This window comes from Apodemus sylvaticus, chromosome X, assembly GCF_947179515.1.
Source record: "Apodemus sylvaticus chromosome X, mApoSyl1.1, whole genome shotgun sequence".
NCBI lineage: Eukaryota > Metazoa > Chordata > Mammalia > Rodentia > Muridae > Apodemus > Apodemus sylvaticus.
The window spans coordinates 151,477,476-151,492,275 of record NC_067495.1 but is presented as its reverse complement, the minus strand read 5'-3'; the positions used below and the strand labels follow the sequence as shown (position 1 = coordinate 151,492,275).

At 43.1% G+C, this 14,800-nt stretch overlaps 1 pseudogene; it reads left to right on the top strand.

The window, feature by feature from the left end:
- The first annotated feature begins 292 nt into the window (after positions 1-292).
- LOC127674743 (uncharacterized) lies at positions 293-6,179 on the top strand (annotated as a pseudogene).
- The last annotated feature ends 8,621 nt before the right edge of the window (positions 6,180-14,800 follow it).

Sequence of the window (14,800 nt, the reverse complement as noted above, 5' to 3'; positions counted from 1 at the left end):
AATCCACACATCAAATGAGGTACAAGAAGAAAGGAGGAGTGGCCCCTGGTTCTGGAAAAACTCAGTGTAGCCGTATAGGGCAAAACCATAACAGGGAAGTGTGAAGGGGTGGATGGGAGAACAAGGGGAGGGAAGGGGTCTTATGTGACTTTCAGGGAGTGGGGGCCCGGAAAAGGGGAAATCAATTTGAAATAAAAAATATATCAAATAAAAAAAAAAGATTAAAAAAAAAAAAAAAACCAGCTGCAGCTGCAACTGCTCAGGCCTGAACTCCTCTGTCCCTGCTCAGGACATGAGAGCGGCCCAGTTTACTGGAGAATTAAACCTCATGTGTTTGCATCAAGAACGGTCTCTCGAGAATTTTTTGGGGCGTCGTCCTATCCGGAGACTTGAGTGAGGATTTCCCAGTATTTGGGAGTCTTTCATTTGGGGGATAGTCAAGGGATTTGCGACCACCCAAATTCTTGGAGACCCCTCTTGGAGGTGAGATTCTGTCTTTTGTCTTTGTCTATGTCCTTGTCTGTCAGCTGTTTCTTAATCTGGTGAATCTGGTATTTCTGGTTTACAGTCGCCCATGAGATCAAGGAACTCCCTGTCCAGGATGAGGGGAGGGTTATCAACAGATGTGTCAAGAGATAATGACTGTCACCCTGGGAGATGTCCCAGGAGGTCTGGGGGAGCTCCGAGGAGAGTCCCCATCTGAGTGCAGACTTGGAACCCGAATCTCTCCTAGAGAGGAGAGATTTCACGTTCTCTTGACTGTCTGATTCTGTTTCCTGGTGTTGGAAGTCCCATAAGAGGAGGGCTCTAGTCTTGGCTTTCGTGGTCTGAGTGTTCTGTCTGTGGTTTGTGTGACTTGGACGATGGGGCAGACTGTTAGTACTCCTCTCAGTAAAACTCTCGACCACTGGACAGAAATTAGAAACAGGGCATGCAATCTGTCTGTAGAAGTTAAGAAGGGATTATGGAGAACGTTTTGTTCTTCAGAATGGCCGACGTATGATGTCGGCTGCCCTCCATAGCCTTCACTTGACCTGACTGTGATTTCTGCCATCAAAGACATTGTCTTTCAGAAGGGACCAGGCTCTCACCCTGACCAAGTATCTTATATTTTTATTTGGGAGAATTTAGGTCAGGATCCTCCTTCCTGGATAAAGCCTTGGTCTCAGAAAAATAAGCCAGGCTCCCGAGTCCTGGCGCTCCGTGGCTCAGAGCACAAAATGAAAACAAAAACAGCGGAGCCTGAGCCACTAGGCAAAACAGCAGGGTCCGAACTGGCAAGCAGAACCCTACCCTCGGCCCCACCTAAGATTTATCCCGAGATTGAGGAGCCCCCAGAATGGCCTGGTACCCCACCTCCCTATCCCTTCCTTACACCCCCCTAGAGTCCTCAACAGGGTGCCCGTGGAGGAGCAGCAGAAGGGCCAGCGGCTGGAACCCAAAGCCACGGTGCTCAGAGCCCCGGAGGACCTGACTCAACTATGGCCTTGCCGCTGTGTGCTTACGGGGGCGCCCCCTCCGGCCAATGCTGAACAATTGCAACCCCTTCAATACTGGCCATTCTCATCGGCTGACTTCTATAATTGGAGGACACAACACGCCCCTTTCTCAGAAAATCCCTCTAGCCTTACAGGTCTGATAGAATACCTCATGTTCTCCCACCAGCCCACCTGGGATGACTACCAACAGCTTTTACAGGTCCTTTTTACCACCAAGGAGAAGGAAAGAATCCTGTTAGAAGCATGAAAGAACGTGCCAGGAACCAATGGTCAACCAACTCAACTCCAGAACGAAAAGATGCAGGCTTCCCTCTGAATCGTCCTGACTGGGACTACAATACCTTAGAAGGTAGGGGGTGGCTGATGGTCTATCGCTGGGCTCTAGTGGCAGGTCTCAGAGGGGCCGACAGGCGCCCTACCAATTTGGTCAAGGTAAGAGAAGTTCTTCAGGGGGAAAAGGAACCCCCTTCTGTGTTTTAGAATGACTTTTAGAGGCTTACAGGCAATACACACCTTTTGACCCTGCCTCCAAGGGTGAACAAGCAGCAATAGCTATGGCTTTTATTGGGCAATCTGCCTCTGATATTAGGAGGAGATTACAGTGCCTGGAGGGTCTGCAAACACTATCCTTGCAAGGCCTAGTTAAGGAAACAGAGAAAGTGTACCATAAGAGGGAGACTGAGGAAGAGAAGAGGAGAGAGAGGGAGAGAGAGAGAGAGAGAGAGAGAGAGAGAGAGAGAGAGAGAGAGAGAGAAGAAGAAGAAGAAGAAGAAGAAGAAGAAGAAGAAGAAGAAGGAGAAGAAGAAGAAGAAGAAGAAGAAGAAGAAGAAGAAGAAGAAGAAGAAGAAGAAGAAGAAGAAGAAGAAGAAGAAGAAGAAGAAGAAGAAGAAGAAGAAGAAGAAGAAGAAAGAGAAGATAGACGGGATAAAAGGCAGGAAAGGAATTTGACAAGGATTTTGGCCACAGTAGTAGGTGATGGGGGGCTTATAGAACAGAGCAAGGAAACAGATAGACAGGGTACCTGGGCAATGCAGGGCCAAGAAGACCCCGGAACTCTGAACTCTGGAGGACTTTTACGACAACCTTTAGCCAAGAACCAATGTGCATATTGCAAAGAGAAGGGACATTGGGCAAGGGACTGCCCCAAGAAGAAACCGGGCACAAAACCGCTCAAGGTTCTCACTCTAGAAGATAATGACTAGGGGGGGACGGAGCTCGGATCCCCTTCCCGAGCCTAGGGTAACCCTTAGAGACCCCTCCAGACTTCCTTGTTTACACTGGAGCAGAATTTTCAGTTTTAAAGAAACCATTAGGAGAATTAAAAAAAAAAATAAAAGAACCATAGTAATTGGGGCCACTGGCCAGAAACCATACTCTTGGACCACTGACAGAAAAGTTGATCTGGGAAAGGGTCAAGTAACTCACTCTTTCCTCGTCATCCCTGAGTGCCCCATGCCATTATTGGGGAGGGATTTATTATCAAAATTAAAAGCTCAGATAAGTTTTTCCTCGAAGGGAGCCATAGTCAATTGGCAGACCCCCATTTCTATGATTTTAGCTTTAAAACTAGAGGAACAATACAGATTGCACGAGCCTCCAGCCTCGCCAGGCAAGACCCTGGATAAAGCATAGCTAGAGAAGTTTCCCAGAGCATGGGCAGAGACAGGGGGCATGAGAGAGACCAAATGAGTGCCCCCTCTGTTGTCATCGTCATAAGTCTAAAGACTGATGCAATCCCCTTTGGGGTACAACAATACCCCATGAGCAGAGAGGCCCAAGAGGGCATCAGACCACACATCCAAAGACTCCTAAGACTAGGCATTCTGGTTCCTTGTCAGTCTCCCTGGAACACTCCGTTGCTGCCAGTTAGAAAGCCTGGCACTAATGATTACCAGCCAGTACAAGATTTAAGAGAAGTTAATAAAAGAGTGCAGGATATCCACCCCACTGTCCCTAACCCCTACAACCTGCTCAGTTCTCTCCATCCTGACAGACATTGGTATACGGTTCTGGACTTAAAGGATGCATACTTTTGCCTGAGACTACATCCTACCAGTCAGGTGATCTTTGTTTTCGAATGGAGAGACCCAGATTCGGGACAGGCTGGACAATTGACTTGGACATGTCTGCCCCAGGGATTCAAGAACTCCCCTACTCTCTTTGACAAAGCTCTCCACTGGGATTTGGCTCTGTTCAGGTCAGAAAATCCTCAAATTTCCTTGATTCAGTATGTTGATGATTTACTCTTAGCTGCAATCACCGAGCAAGAATGCAGACTTGGGACTCAGAGATTATTGACTGAGCTGGGTGACTTGGGGTACAGGGCTTCAGCAAAGAAAGCTCAGATTTGCCAAACAGAAGTAACCTATTTAGGCTACACTCTTAAGGAGGGAAAGTGATGGCTGACAGAAACTAGGAAAAAGACTGTGACACAAATCCCTAATCCTACAACCCCAAAGCAAGTAAGAGAATTTCTGGGCACTGTAGGGTTCTGTAGACTCTGGATACCAGGATTTGCCACCTTGGCAGCCCCACTCTACCCTCTCACTAAAGAAACGGGGGTTTTCTCATGGACCCCCGAACACCAGAAAGCTTTCGAAGAAATTAAAAGGGCTTTACTCAGTGCACCAGCTTTGACCCTAGTTAGACGTAACTAAACCTTTTACCCTCTATGTATATGAAAGAGCAGGAGTGGCAAGAGGGGTCTTGACCAAGGCCATAGGGCCATGGAAATGACCCATAGCCTACCTATCAAAATAACTCGACCCTGTAGCCAGAGGATGGCCATCTTGCCTGAAAGCCATCACCGCTGTAGTACTACTCCTCAAGGATGCTGACAAACTGACTTTAGGACAACAGACTATCATAATAGCCCCCCACGCCTTAGAACATATCATCAGACCGCTGGATGATGAACGCCCGCATGACTCATTACCAAAGCCTCCTGCTGACAGAACAGGTGACTTTTGCCTCCTTATTCCACACCCCCCCCCCCCGTCCTTAACCCCGCCACCCTACTGCCTGAGACAGACGATTCCCTGCCAATACACCAGTGTATAGACATCTTGGCAGAAGAAACCAGAACACGGAAGACCAGCCTTGGCCAGGATGCCCTAATTGGTACACGGATGGCAGCAGCTTCGTAGTTGAAAGTAAGCGGAAAGCTGGGGCGATGGTGGTGGATGGGAAATGGACCATCTGGGCTAGTAGTCTGCCTGAAGGAACGTCAGCTCAAAAAGCAGAACTGATTGCACTTACCTAAACTTTGTGACTGGCAGAAGGAAGACTATCAACATCTACATGGACAGCAGGTATGCTTTCACCACCGCTCACATACATGGGGCAATCTATAAACAGAGGGGGCTATTCACGTCTGCTGGAAAAGACATTAAAAACAAAGAAGAAATCTTGAGTCTGCTAGAAGTCATACATTTGCCAAAAAACCTGGCCATTATACATTGGCCCAGCCATCAAAAGGGCCGAGATGCCATTGCCAAAGGAAATAAAATGGCTGACATGGCAGCCAAACAAGCAGCCCAAGGAGCCATGATTCTTGTAGCCAACCAGGGGATTAAAAACTCCAAAGATTATTACAACATCAGAGAGACCAGTTTCAGGTACACCCCCAAGGATCACCGCCTGATGGAAAAATTAAAAATAATATACAGTTACACTCCTTATGGAGTAGCGGAGGCAGAAGATGGAAAATCTATCCAACCCCAAAAAGAGGGACAATATGTCACTAATTTGCACCAATTAACCCAATTGGGAACAAAGAAATTAAAGGGCATTGTACGCCACTCTGACTATCATGTCATGGGCCTCTCAGATATTGCTCAAAACGTAGTTCAAAATTGTAAAGCCTGTGCCTTAACCAATGCTGGACATCACATAGGCACCCCTGGTAAGCGCCTATGAGGAGATAGGCCAGGAGCGTACTGGGAAGTCGACTTCACAGGAGTCAAACCAGCAAAATATGGTAACAAATACTTATTAGTTTTCATAGATACTTTCTCAGGTTGGGTAGAAGCTTTCCCCACAAAAATGGAGACAGCCAATGTAGTGGCAAAGAAGATACTAGAAGAGATTTTCCCAAAATTCGGCATTCCTAAGGTAATTGGATCAGACAATGGCCCTGCCTTCATTGCCCAGGTAAGTCAGGGACTGGCCACCCAGCTAGGGATTGATTGGAAATTACATTGTACTTAAAGACCCCAGAGTTCAGGACAGATAGAAAGAATGAATAGAACCTTAAAAGAGACCTTAACTAAATTAGCCTTAGAGACACACGAAAAGGACTGGACAGCCCTCTTGCCCTTTGCCTTGTTCTGAGTATGAAACACCCCAGGAAAATTTAAACTCACACCATTTGAGTTCCTCCATGGGGGGTCACCACCCTCGGCAGAAGCAGGAGGGATACTTGACCCTGATGTCTCTTTCTCCCAACCCTTGATAGCTCCTTTAAAGGCTCTTGAACTGGTCAGAAAGAACACCTGGGAATAGCTCAAGGGGGCATATGAACCAGGAACCACAGCTGTGCCACATAAGTTCCAAGTGGGAGACTCCGTCCTGGTCCAGTGTCATCGATCTGGCAACCTCGAGCCCAGATGGAAAGGACCTTACCTGGTACGTCTAACTAGTCCCACCACCATCAAGGTTGATGTCCCAAAAACAATATGAGGCAACTTATCCTGGCTGTAAAAGCTTACCCCTCAGGAGAAAACTTCAACAAACCCCTTTTTATGTATGCCCCAGAGACAGCAGGTCTAGACCGGAAGCACACAGATGCAAAGGCCTGGGACAATTCTACTGTAAGCAATGGGGATGCGAGACTACTGGAGATGCCTTCTGGCATCCCAAGTCCTCATGGGACTTAATCTCTGTCTCCCAGAAAAATGACTCTCTTAATATCACCTTTACAGACCCAGGGAAATGGTTTACTTCTTGGCCCAAGGGACAAACCTGGGGTCTTAGATTCTATATGTCAGGATGGGACAATGGGTTCACATTTCAGATTAGACTAAAGATTGAAAGCCCTCCAACAGTTCCCATGGGGCCTGATAAGGTGCTTGCAAAACAGGGACCCCCTAAGCCGCTAGACAAAAGAATCATTCCAAAGCCCTCTCCCCCTGTCATAACTGAGGCTCCCACTGACACGCCCATCTCAACTTTAGTCACTCTAACCCCCACCACTGGAGACAGGTTACTATACCTAATTCAGGGGGCATTCCAAGCTCTAAATGCTACAAACCCCAATGCAACTACATCCTGCTGGCTCTGTCTGGCAGCAGGTCCTCTTTACTATGAAGGGACTGCAGTCATTGGTCCCGTCAACATTACCATAGAACCTAGCCACTGTCCCTGGGGGTCCCAAAATAAACTAACTCTGACTGAGGTATCAGGGGCAGGTTTATGTATAGGCCATGTGCCCTCAACCGACAAACATCTTTGCAATAATATTCTGTTTGTTAATACCACCAGATCTAACCAATATCTGCTCCCTAATAATAATAATTGGTGGGACTGCAGCACTGGCCTCACTCCTTGTGTGTCTACTACTATCTTTAATCAAAGCAGAGATTTCTGTGTTATGATTAGATTAGTTCCCAGAATCTATTACCATCCAGAAGAAGTGGTTATAGAAACCTATGAGAACAAGCATCAGCGCTAGAAAAGGGAACCAGTTTCCCTCACTTTAGCAGTTATGCTAGGACTGGGATTGGCAGCAGGAGTAGGGACCGGAGCTACTGCCCTTATTAAGGGACCTGCAGACTTTCAACATGAGCTAAATACCCTCCAAATGGCCATGAGCCAAGATCTAAGAGCTTTAGAAAAATCTCTCAGTCAACTGGAAGAGTCCCTCACTTCACTGTCTAAGGTGGTGCTGCAGAACAGGAGAGGATTAGATTTACTGTTCCTTAAAGAAGGGGTTTATGCACTGCTCTAAAAGAAGAATGTTGCTTTTATGTCGATCACTCTGGAGCCATTAGGGACTCCATGAGCAAACTCAGAGAGAGACTAGAAAAACATCAACAGGACAGAGATGCCACTCAAAACTGGTACGAGGGTTGGTTTAGCAAATCACCATGAATGACAACTTTGCTGTCGGCTCTGACAGGTCACTTACTGATTTTGCCCTTTCTACTAACCATAAGACCTTGCATAATCAATAAGCTGATTGCTTTTGTTAACAAAGAATTAGTGCCGTACAGATTCTTATGTTGCGCCAGCAGTATCAAAAGTTAGAAAAAGACAACGTACAATATGTAGAATCAGAAATTTAATTCTGTAGTTCTAAGATTAGAACTCCCCCCCACACACACACTAGAAGAAGTGGGAAATGAGAGACCACTAGCAATTAGCTTAGACATAGTGCAACTTAGAAAACTGTCAACCTTAAGATAGCACTCCAGTCTGCTTCAAAGACCAGCACACCCTCCAGCTGCAAAGAAGAACACTCCCTCCAGCTGCAAGGGCGAGCACTCCCTCCTGGCTTCAAAGAATGAGTACTCCCCTTGCTTCAAGGACCAGTGCCCCATCCCCACTCAAAGTAACTGTGCTTGCCCAAGATAACCTGTAACTTTCCACTGAGCCATGAATTGCCGCTTGATCTCCCCATTCCTTATGACATAGATCACAAACAAAGCATCCCCTCCCCTTTTTCTTTATGGTCTGTTTCTTTAAAAAAACAAAAAACAAAAAACAAAACAAACAAACAAACAAACAAAAAAAACCCAGCTGCAGATGCATGGGGCCAAATTCCTCTGTCCCTGCTGAGGATATGAGAGTGGCCCAGTGCACTGGAGAATTAAACCTCATGTGTTTGCATCAAGAACTGTCTCTTGACTTGAGTGAGGATTTCCCAGGATTTGGGAGTCTTTCAGTACTACCATGCCTGGATCTAAATTTAGCTGGGTGGGATCTTGCCCCAAGGTCACTACTCCCTTAATTCAATTTAATATCCTTGAACACATGATTCAGCTCCATTCCACTTCCTGGTGCCCCTTTAATACTCAAACCATATATTTTATATTTTTTCTTAGCTTGCTATGCTTGTTTAAAATGCTCTTCATGAGACTTAACAAAAGAACAATGTTTATCATGGGTGTTTCTGAGACTTCCTTTGTCAATGCAGTTAATGAGTCTCTTTACCTTAGCCTCAAGCAGATATTTTGGACAATGGCAAAAAGTAGCCATGTTCTTCACCAAAGAATTCTCAGCTACATACTAAAATTCTTCTCCTCTGAAACCTTTAGAACCAGGTTTCCACAGTTCAAATCACCTTCAGAAACAGTCTTCCTTATTTCTACTAGGATGGCCCATTAATTCCCACTTAAAGTATTCTACTGCTTTCCAAAAACAAAGTCCCCAAATATACATTCTTCCAAACAAATATCACAGCAATACCACAGTCTCTGGTACCAACTTCTGCCTTAGTTAGGGTTTTACTGTTGTGAATAGACACCACCGTGACCAAGTCAAGTCTTATAAAGGACAACATTTAATTGGGGCTGGCTTACAGGTACAGAGGTTCAGTTCATTATCATCAGTGTGGGAGCATGGCAGCATCTAGGTAGGCATGGTATAGGCAGAGATGAGAGTTCTACATCTTCATCTGAAGGCTACTATTAGAAGACTGGTTTCCAGGCAGGGAGGTTGAGGGTCTTAAAGCCCACACCAACAGTGCCATGTCTACTCCAACAAGGCCACACCTACTCCAACAGGGCCACACCTTCTAATAGTGTCACTCCCTGGGCTAAGCATATACAAACCATCACATGACCTAAAACATATGCCTTACACTGTGGATGAAGTAGAGATTGACAAATACTAAATTCAGAAACAGAAATTGATGTCACATAAGCTAAGATAGTAATTATCAATTTCTGGGACAGAAAAATAGTGGGGAAAAACATGATCAATGGGCATTGAATTAAAACTAAATATGAAAAATAAGTTCTGATGTTCTTGTGCATTCTGGCATAGCTATACATAATAATAATATGTGTTACTAAAATAGAAGAAAAACTTCTTGTTTACATCTCCAAAATGAAGATGAGAAGATTCAAAACATTTCTTGGTTTTTTTCCTTTTTTTTCTAAAAATATTTTCTATATTCTTTGTTTACATTCCAAATGATTTTCCCTTTCCCAGTTCCTCCCTCCCCATAAGTCCCATAAGCCCTCTTCCCTCCACCCATTCTCCAATCAACCCCCTCCCAATTCTATGTCCTGGCAATCCCCTACAATGCTGCATCAAGCCTTTCCAGGACCAGGGCCCTCTCCTTCCTTCTTCTTGGGAATGATTTGATATGTGAGTTGTGTCTTAGGTATTCAGAGCTTCTGGGCTAATATCCACTTATCAGTGACTGCATTCCATGTGTGTTCTTTTGTGAATGAGTTACCTCACTTAGGATGATTTTTCCAGTTCCAACCATTTGCCTAAGAATTTCATGAATTCATTGGTTTTAATTGCTGAGTAGTATTCCATTGTGTAAATATACCATATTTTCTGTATCCATTCCTCCACTGAGGAATTTCTGGGTTCTTTCCAGCTTCTGGCTATTATAAAGAAGGCTGCTATGAACATAGTGGAGCATGTGTCCTTATTGCATGCCGGGGAATCCTCTGGGTATATGCCCAGGGGTGGTATAGCAGGGTCCTCCAGAATTGTCATGCCCAGTTTTCTGAGGAACCGCCAGACTGATTTCCAGAGTGGTTGTACCATCTTGCAATCCCCCTTGAGGACATGGGCACAGGGGAAAAGTTCCTGAACAGAACACCAATAGCTTATGCTCTAAGATCAAGAATTGACAAATGGGCCGCATAAAATTACAAAGTTTCTGTAAGGCAAAGGACACTGTCAAAAGGACAAATCGGCAACCAACAAATTGGGAAAAGATTTTCACCAACCCTACAACTGATAGAGGGCTAATATCCAATATATACAAAGAACTCAAGAAGTTAGACCCCAGGGAACCAAATAACCCTATTAAAAATGGGGTACAGATCTACACAAAGAATTTTCACCTGATGAAATTCGGGTGGCTGAGAAGCACCTTAAGAAATGTTCAACATCATTAGTCATTAGGGAAATGCAAATCAAAACAACCCTGAGATTTCACCTCACAACAGTTAGGGTGGCTTAGGTTAAAAATTCAGGAGACAGCAAGTGTTGGTGAGGATGTGGAGAAAGAGGAACACACTCCTCCACTGCTGGTGGGGTTGTAAGATGGTACAACCACTTTGGAAATCAGTCTGGTGGTTCCTCAGAAAACTGGACATAACAGTTCCGGAGGACCCTGCTATACCTCTCCTGGGCACATAGCCAAAGGATTCCCCGGCATGCAATAAAGACACATGCTCCACTATGTTCATAGCAGCCTTATTTATAATAGCCAGAAGCTAGAAAGAACCCAGATGTCCCTCAGTGGAGGAATGGATACAGAAAATGTGGTATATTTACACAATGGAATACTACTCAGCAATTAAAAACAATGAATTCACAAAAATTTTAGGCTAATGGTTGGATCTGGAAAATATCATCCTAAGTGAGGTAATGCAATCACAAAAGAATACACATGGAATGCAATCTCTGATAAGCGGATATTAATTAGCCCAGAAGCTCTGAATACCCAAGGCACAAATTGCATAGCAAATGACTCCCATGAAGAAGTAAGGAGAGGTTACTGATCCTGGAAATGCTTGATCTAGCACTGGAGGGAGTATCAGGACAGAGAAAAAAGGAGAGAGGTGATTGGAGAATGAGTGGAGAGAAGAAGGTTTATGGGACATATGAGGAGGGGAAATCTGGGAAAGGGGAAATCATTTGGAATGTAAACAAAGAATATAGAAAATAAAAATATATAATTAAAAAACAATCTCATCTAATTTGCTATAGTAATTTTAAATTTATATTAATATATATATATATTAGTCTGCTTCTGAAATAAAGGCTAGCATCAAAGTGTGAGCATTTCAAAGAGGGAAATTCCCAAACAATGTTCTGTTTTGTTTTGTTTTAAAATCAATAAACAGATTGGGCATGGTAGCATTTTCCACTAACTTGAGTTCTTGAGATGACAGGCAAACTGTGAATGTGAGGGCAGCCTGATCTTACATAGTGAGACCCTGTTTCAAATAAATAACTAAAGATTATTAGAGATAAAGAACAATTAGTCATATAAAAGTATTCAATACCTAGAAATATGGCCCCATCACAGAGATGTGACCTTTATGACCATATTACATTAGTATTATTAAATGAGCAGGTATTCATTTGACAAAACTTAATTTTATAAAAATAGATGAGGCTGGATCTTTCATTCATATAAATAAGTAAATGTAGAAACTTGACAAAAAGGTTTTGAGCTATCCATTAAATTATAATATGGATGGGAGATGATCATAAAGCTTTCTATAGAATTTTTAAAGTACCATATATATTAAAATTTAGAAATGCCTTGCATATCACATGTCAAGGTATCACTCAAATATGAAAATAAAAGCTGAACTTTGAAGGAGAAACAAGAAAATGGAAACTTCAAGAAAGAAAAATGTAGTTATTAAATGATTTGAACAAAGAGTGGTGTTTAGATAAAATTTAAATAATGTAGTAGGCAAAAGAAAAGTGAGGTAGTGAGTAAAGTGTTGGTTAGCATCAAGCCTAGGCATATAAATGGTACAATATACTGTCCTTGGAAATCACTCACAGTAACTGTATAAAGTCAAGTCACTGTCAGTGTTCTGATCTGAGAAACTTCACCTGTAAGCTAATGGAGTTGTAGCTTCCCAAAACAGATCTGACATTTCCATTTTCCCTAATATGATTTCAAAAGGCAAGTTGTTTAAGACATAATTTTAAGGCACAAAGCTTCTCAACAAAGTTTCTGTTATGCCTTGAAATTTATTAGCTCAAGCTGTTTCTATAACTTAATGATAAAGTAGTAAGATCCAGAATATATCAAGATGGGAATTTATTACAAGGAAGTGGTTACCCAACTACTCATAGACAAAAAGAATTATTTTTTCCATTAGGCTGTTTGGGGCTGCCAGGGCCAATTGAAGTGGATCCTAGAAGTTTTCCTTGCCTATTATCTTCTTAAATGATATTAACAGGGCTCAATTCAGCAGCTACTTAATAGTGAGTACTTAATGAGTACTTACTATGTTACTATTTTGCTAATTAATCCCAACTCTGTGAATTATATACAAGTGCAATTATATAAAAACACAATTCTCAAATGATGTTATTTACTTACAAGAGAACTAATATGAAAATAGTTTATCCATTAGAAGAGTATCAGAGGATCTCAAATTAATAAGCTAGAACAGAAAAGCTGAGCTAGATTTACTGGCTCATACATGTTATCTCAGCATTTAAGAGGCTATGTCAGTAGGATCACAAACTTAAGAGCAGCCTGGGCTATATATGAATTCCAGGCCTGTGTTGGGAACAGAGTGAGATCGTGTCTCAAAAGCAAAAAATAACAAAACAAAAAGGAGATACTCATGACTGATTATACACCCTCAAGGTGTCCCTTTTGATATCACAGTGCCCCCTTTTCCTCACCCTCTACCTCTATCTCACCTCTCCCTCCTTCCCTCCTTCCCCCCTCTCTCATTTTCTCTGTCTCCTGGTTTCTCTGTCTGCCTGTCCATCTCTTTGCCTCTATCTCTTTCCCATGTCCCCACTGAGGTGAACATTCACTTCTGTCCTGTCCCCCAATAAACCTCTTGCATTAGATCTGTTGTGTGGTGTGATTTTCACAGCATACCTTGGCCTGGAACAATCAAGGGGCTTTTCATTGCCTAATCCTAATATTTTATACTTACATGTCTCATAATGCATTTATTGTTAGCACATAGCTAACTGGGTGACTCCATTATTGAACTATGCATTTTGGTGTATAGGTGTTAGTTTTCAAGTTGTGACTAAATATATGGGATCAAATCATAATTTTACCATTTAATAGAGGAATAGGGTAAAATTGGGCTAGATATGTGACTTCTATGAACTTCAGTCTTTTCACTAATGAAAATAATTATTATTCAACTAGTGGAGGTTTTGTGATTTCTGATGTATAAAATGGGAATGACCTGAACAATTGACTTTGAAATAAAAACAATTATCTTTAACCTAACAAATTTTAAAAATTAATGATTGCTTGTTTTTTAGCATATCTGTAGCCAATGTGGGCCTGGAATTTATATATAGCCCAGTCTGGTCTTAAGCTTGTGATAGGATTTGACTCAACCTCACAAGTGCCGAGGTAATATATGAGCCAACAAGGGTGGGCATGTCACATAGGAAAATGTGCAATTCATATCAACAGTGGAAACGCACCACACCTGGTGGCAGCAGGTGATGATATTAGCTGTTGGTGATGAATTGCTAAAAGGTAGGTTGTTAGAGTACCTGATTTACAACAATAAGGTTACATAATAGAAGCACATTCCTATGTGTTTACCCAGGATTATCTCAAACAAATTCCACTTGGTCAGTCTGTATAATACAACTTCTATGAAAATTTTAAGGAATGTATTTTCATGACCATGAAAGTAAAAGTCTCCCAGACATTTTGATCAATTTAGGCTGATGTATGGATACTTTGGTCCTTCTTAGAAGGGGGAACAAAATACTCACAGGAGGAAATATGGAGACAAAGTGTGAAGCAAAGACTGAAGGAAAGGCCATCCAGAGACTGCCTCACTTGGGGATCCATCCCATATACAATCACCAAACTCAGACACTATTGTAGGTATCAAGAAATGCTTGCTGATAGGAGCCTGATATAGCTGTCTCCTGAGAGGCTCTGCCAGTGCCTGACAAATACAGAGACAGATGCTCACAGACAACCAATGGACTAAGCACAGGGTCTCCAATGGAGGAGCTAGATAAAGGGCTGAAGGAGCTGAAGGGGTTTACAGCCCCATAGGAAGAACAGTAATATCAACCAACCAGATCCCCCAGAGTTCCCAGGGACTAAGCAACCAGCCAAAGAGTACACATGGAGGGACCCATGGCTCCAGCCATATATGTATTAGAGAATGGCCTTGTTGGGCATCAATGGGAGAAGAGTCCCTTGGTCCTGTGAAGGCTTGATACCCCACTGTAGGGAATTCGAGGGCAGGCAGAGAGGCAGGAGTGGATGGTTGGGTCGGGGGACACCCTCATAGAAGCATGAGGAAGGGAGAGGGAGTTTTGGGGGGGGACCAGGAAAGGTGATAACATTTGAAATGTAAATAAAGACAATGTCCAATAAAATAAAGGAAAAAATAATAAATTTGCCATAGGACAAA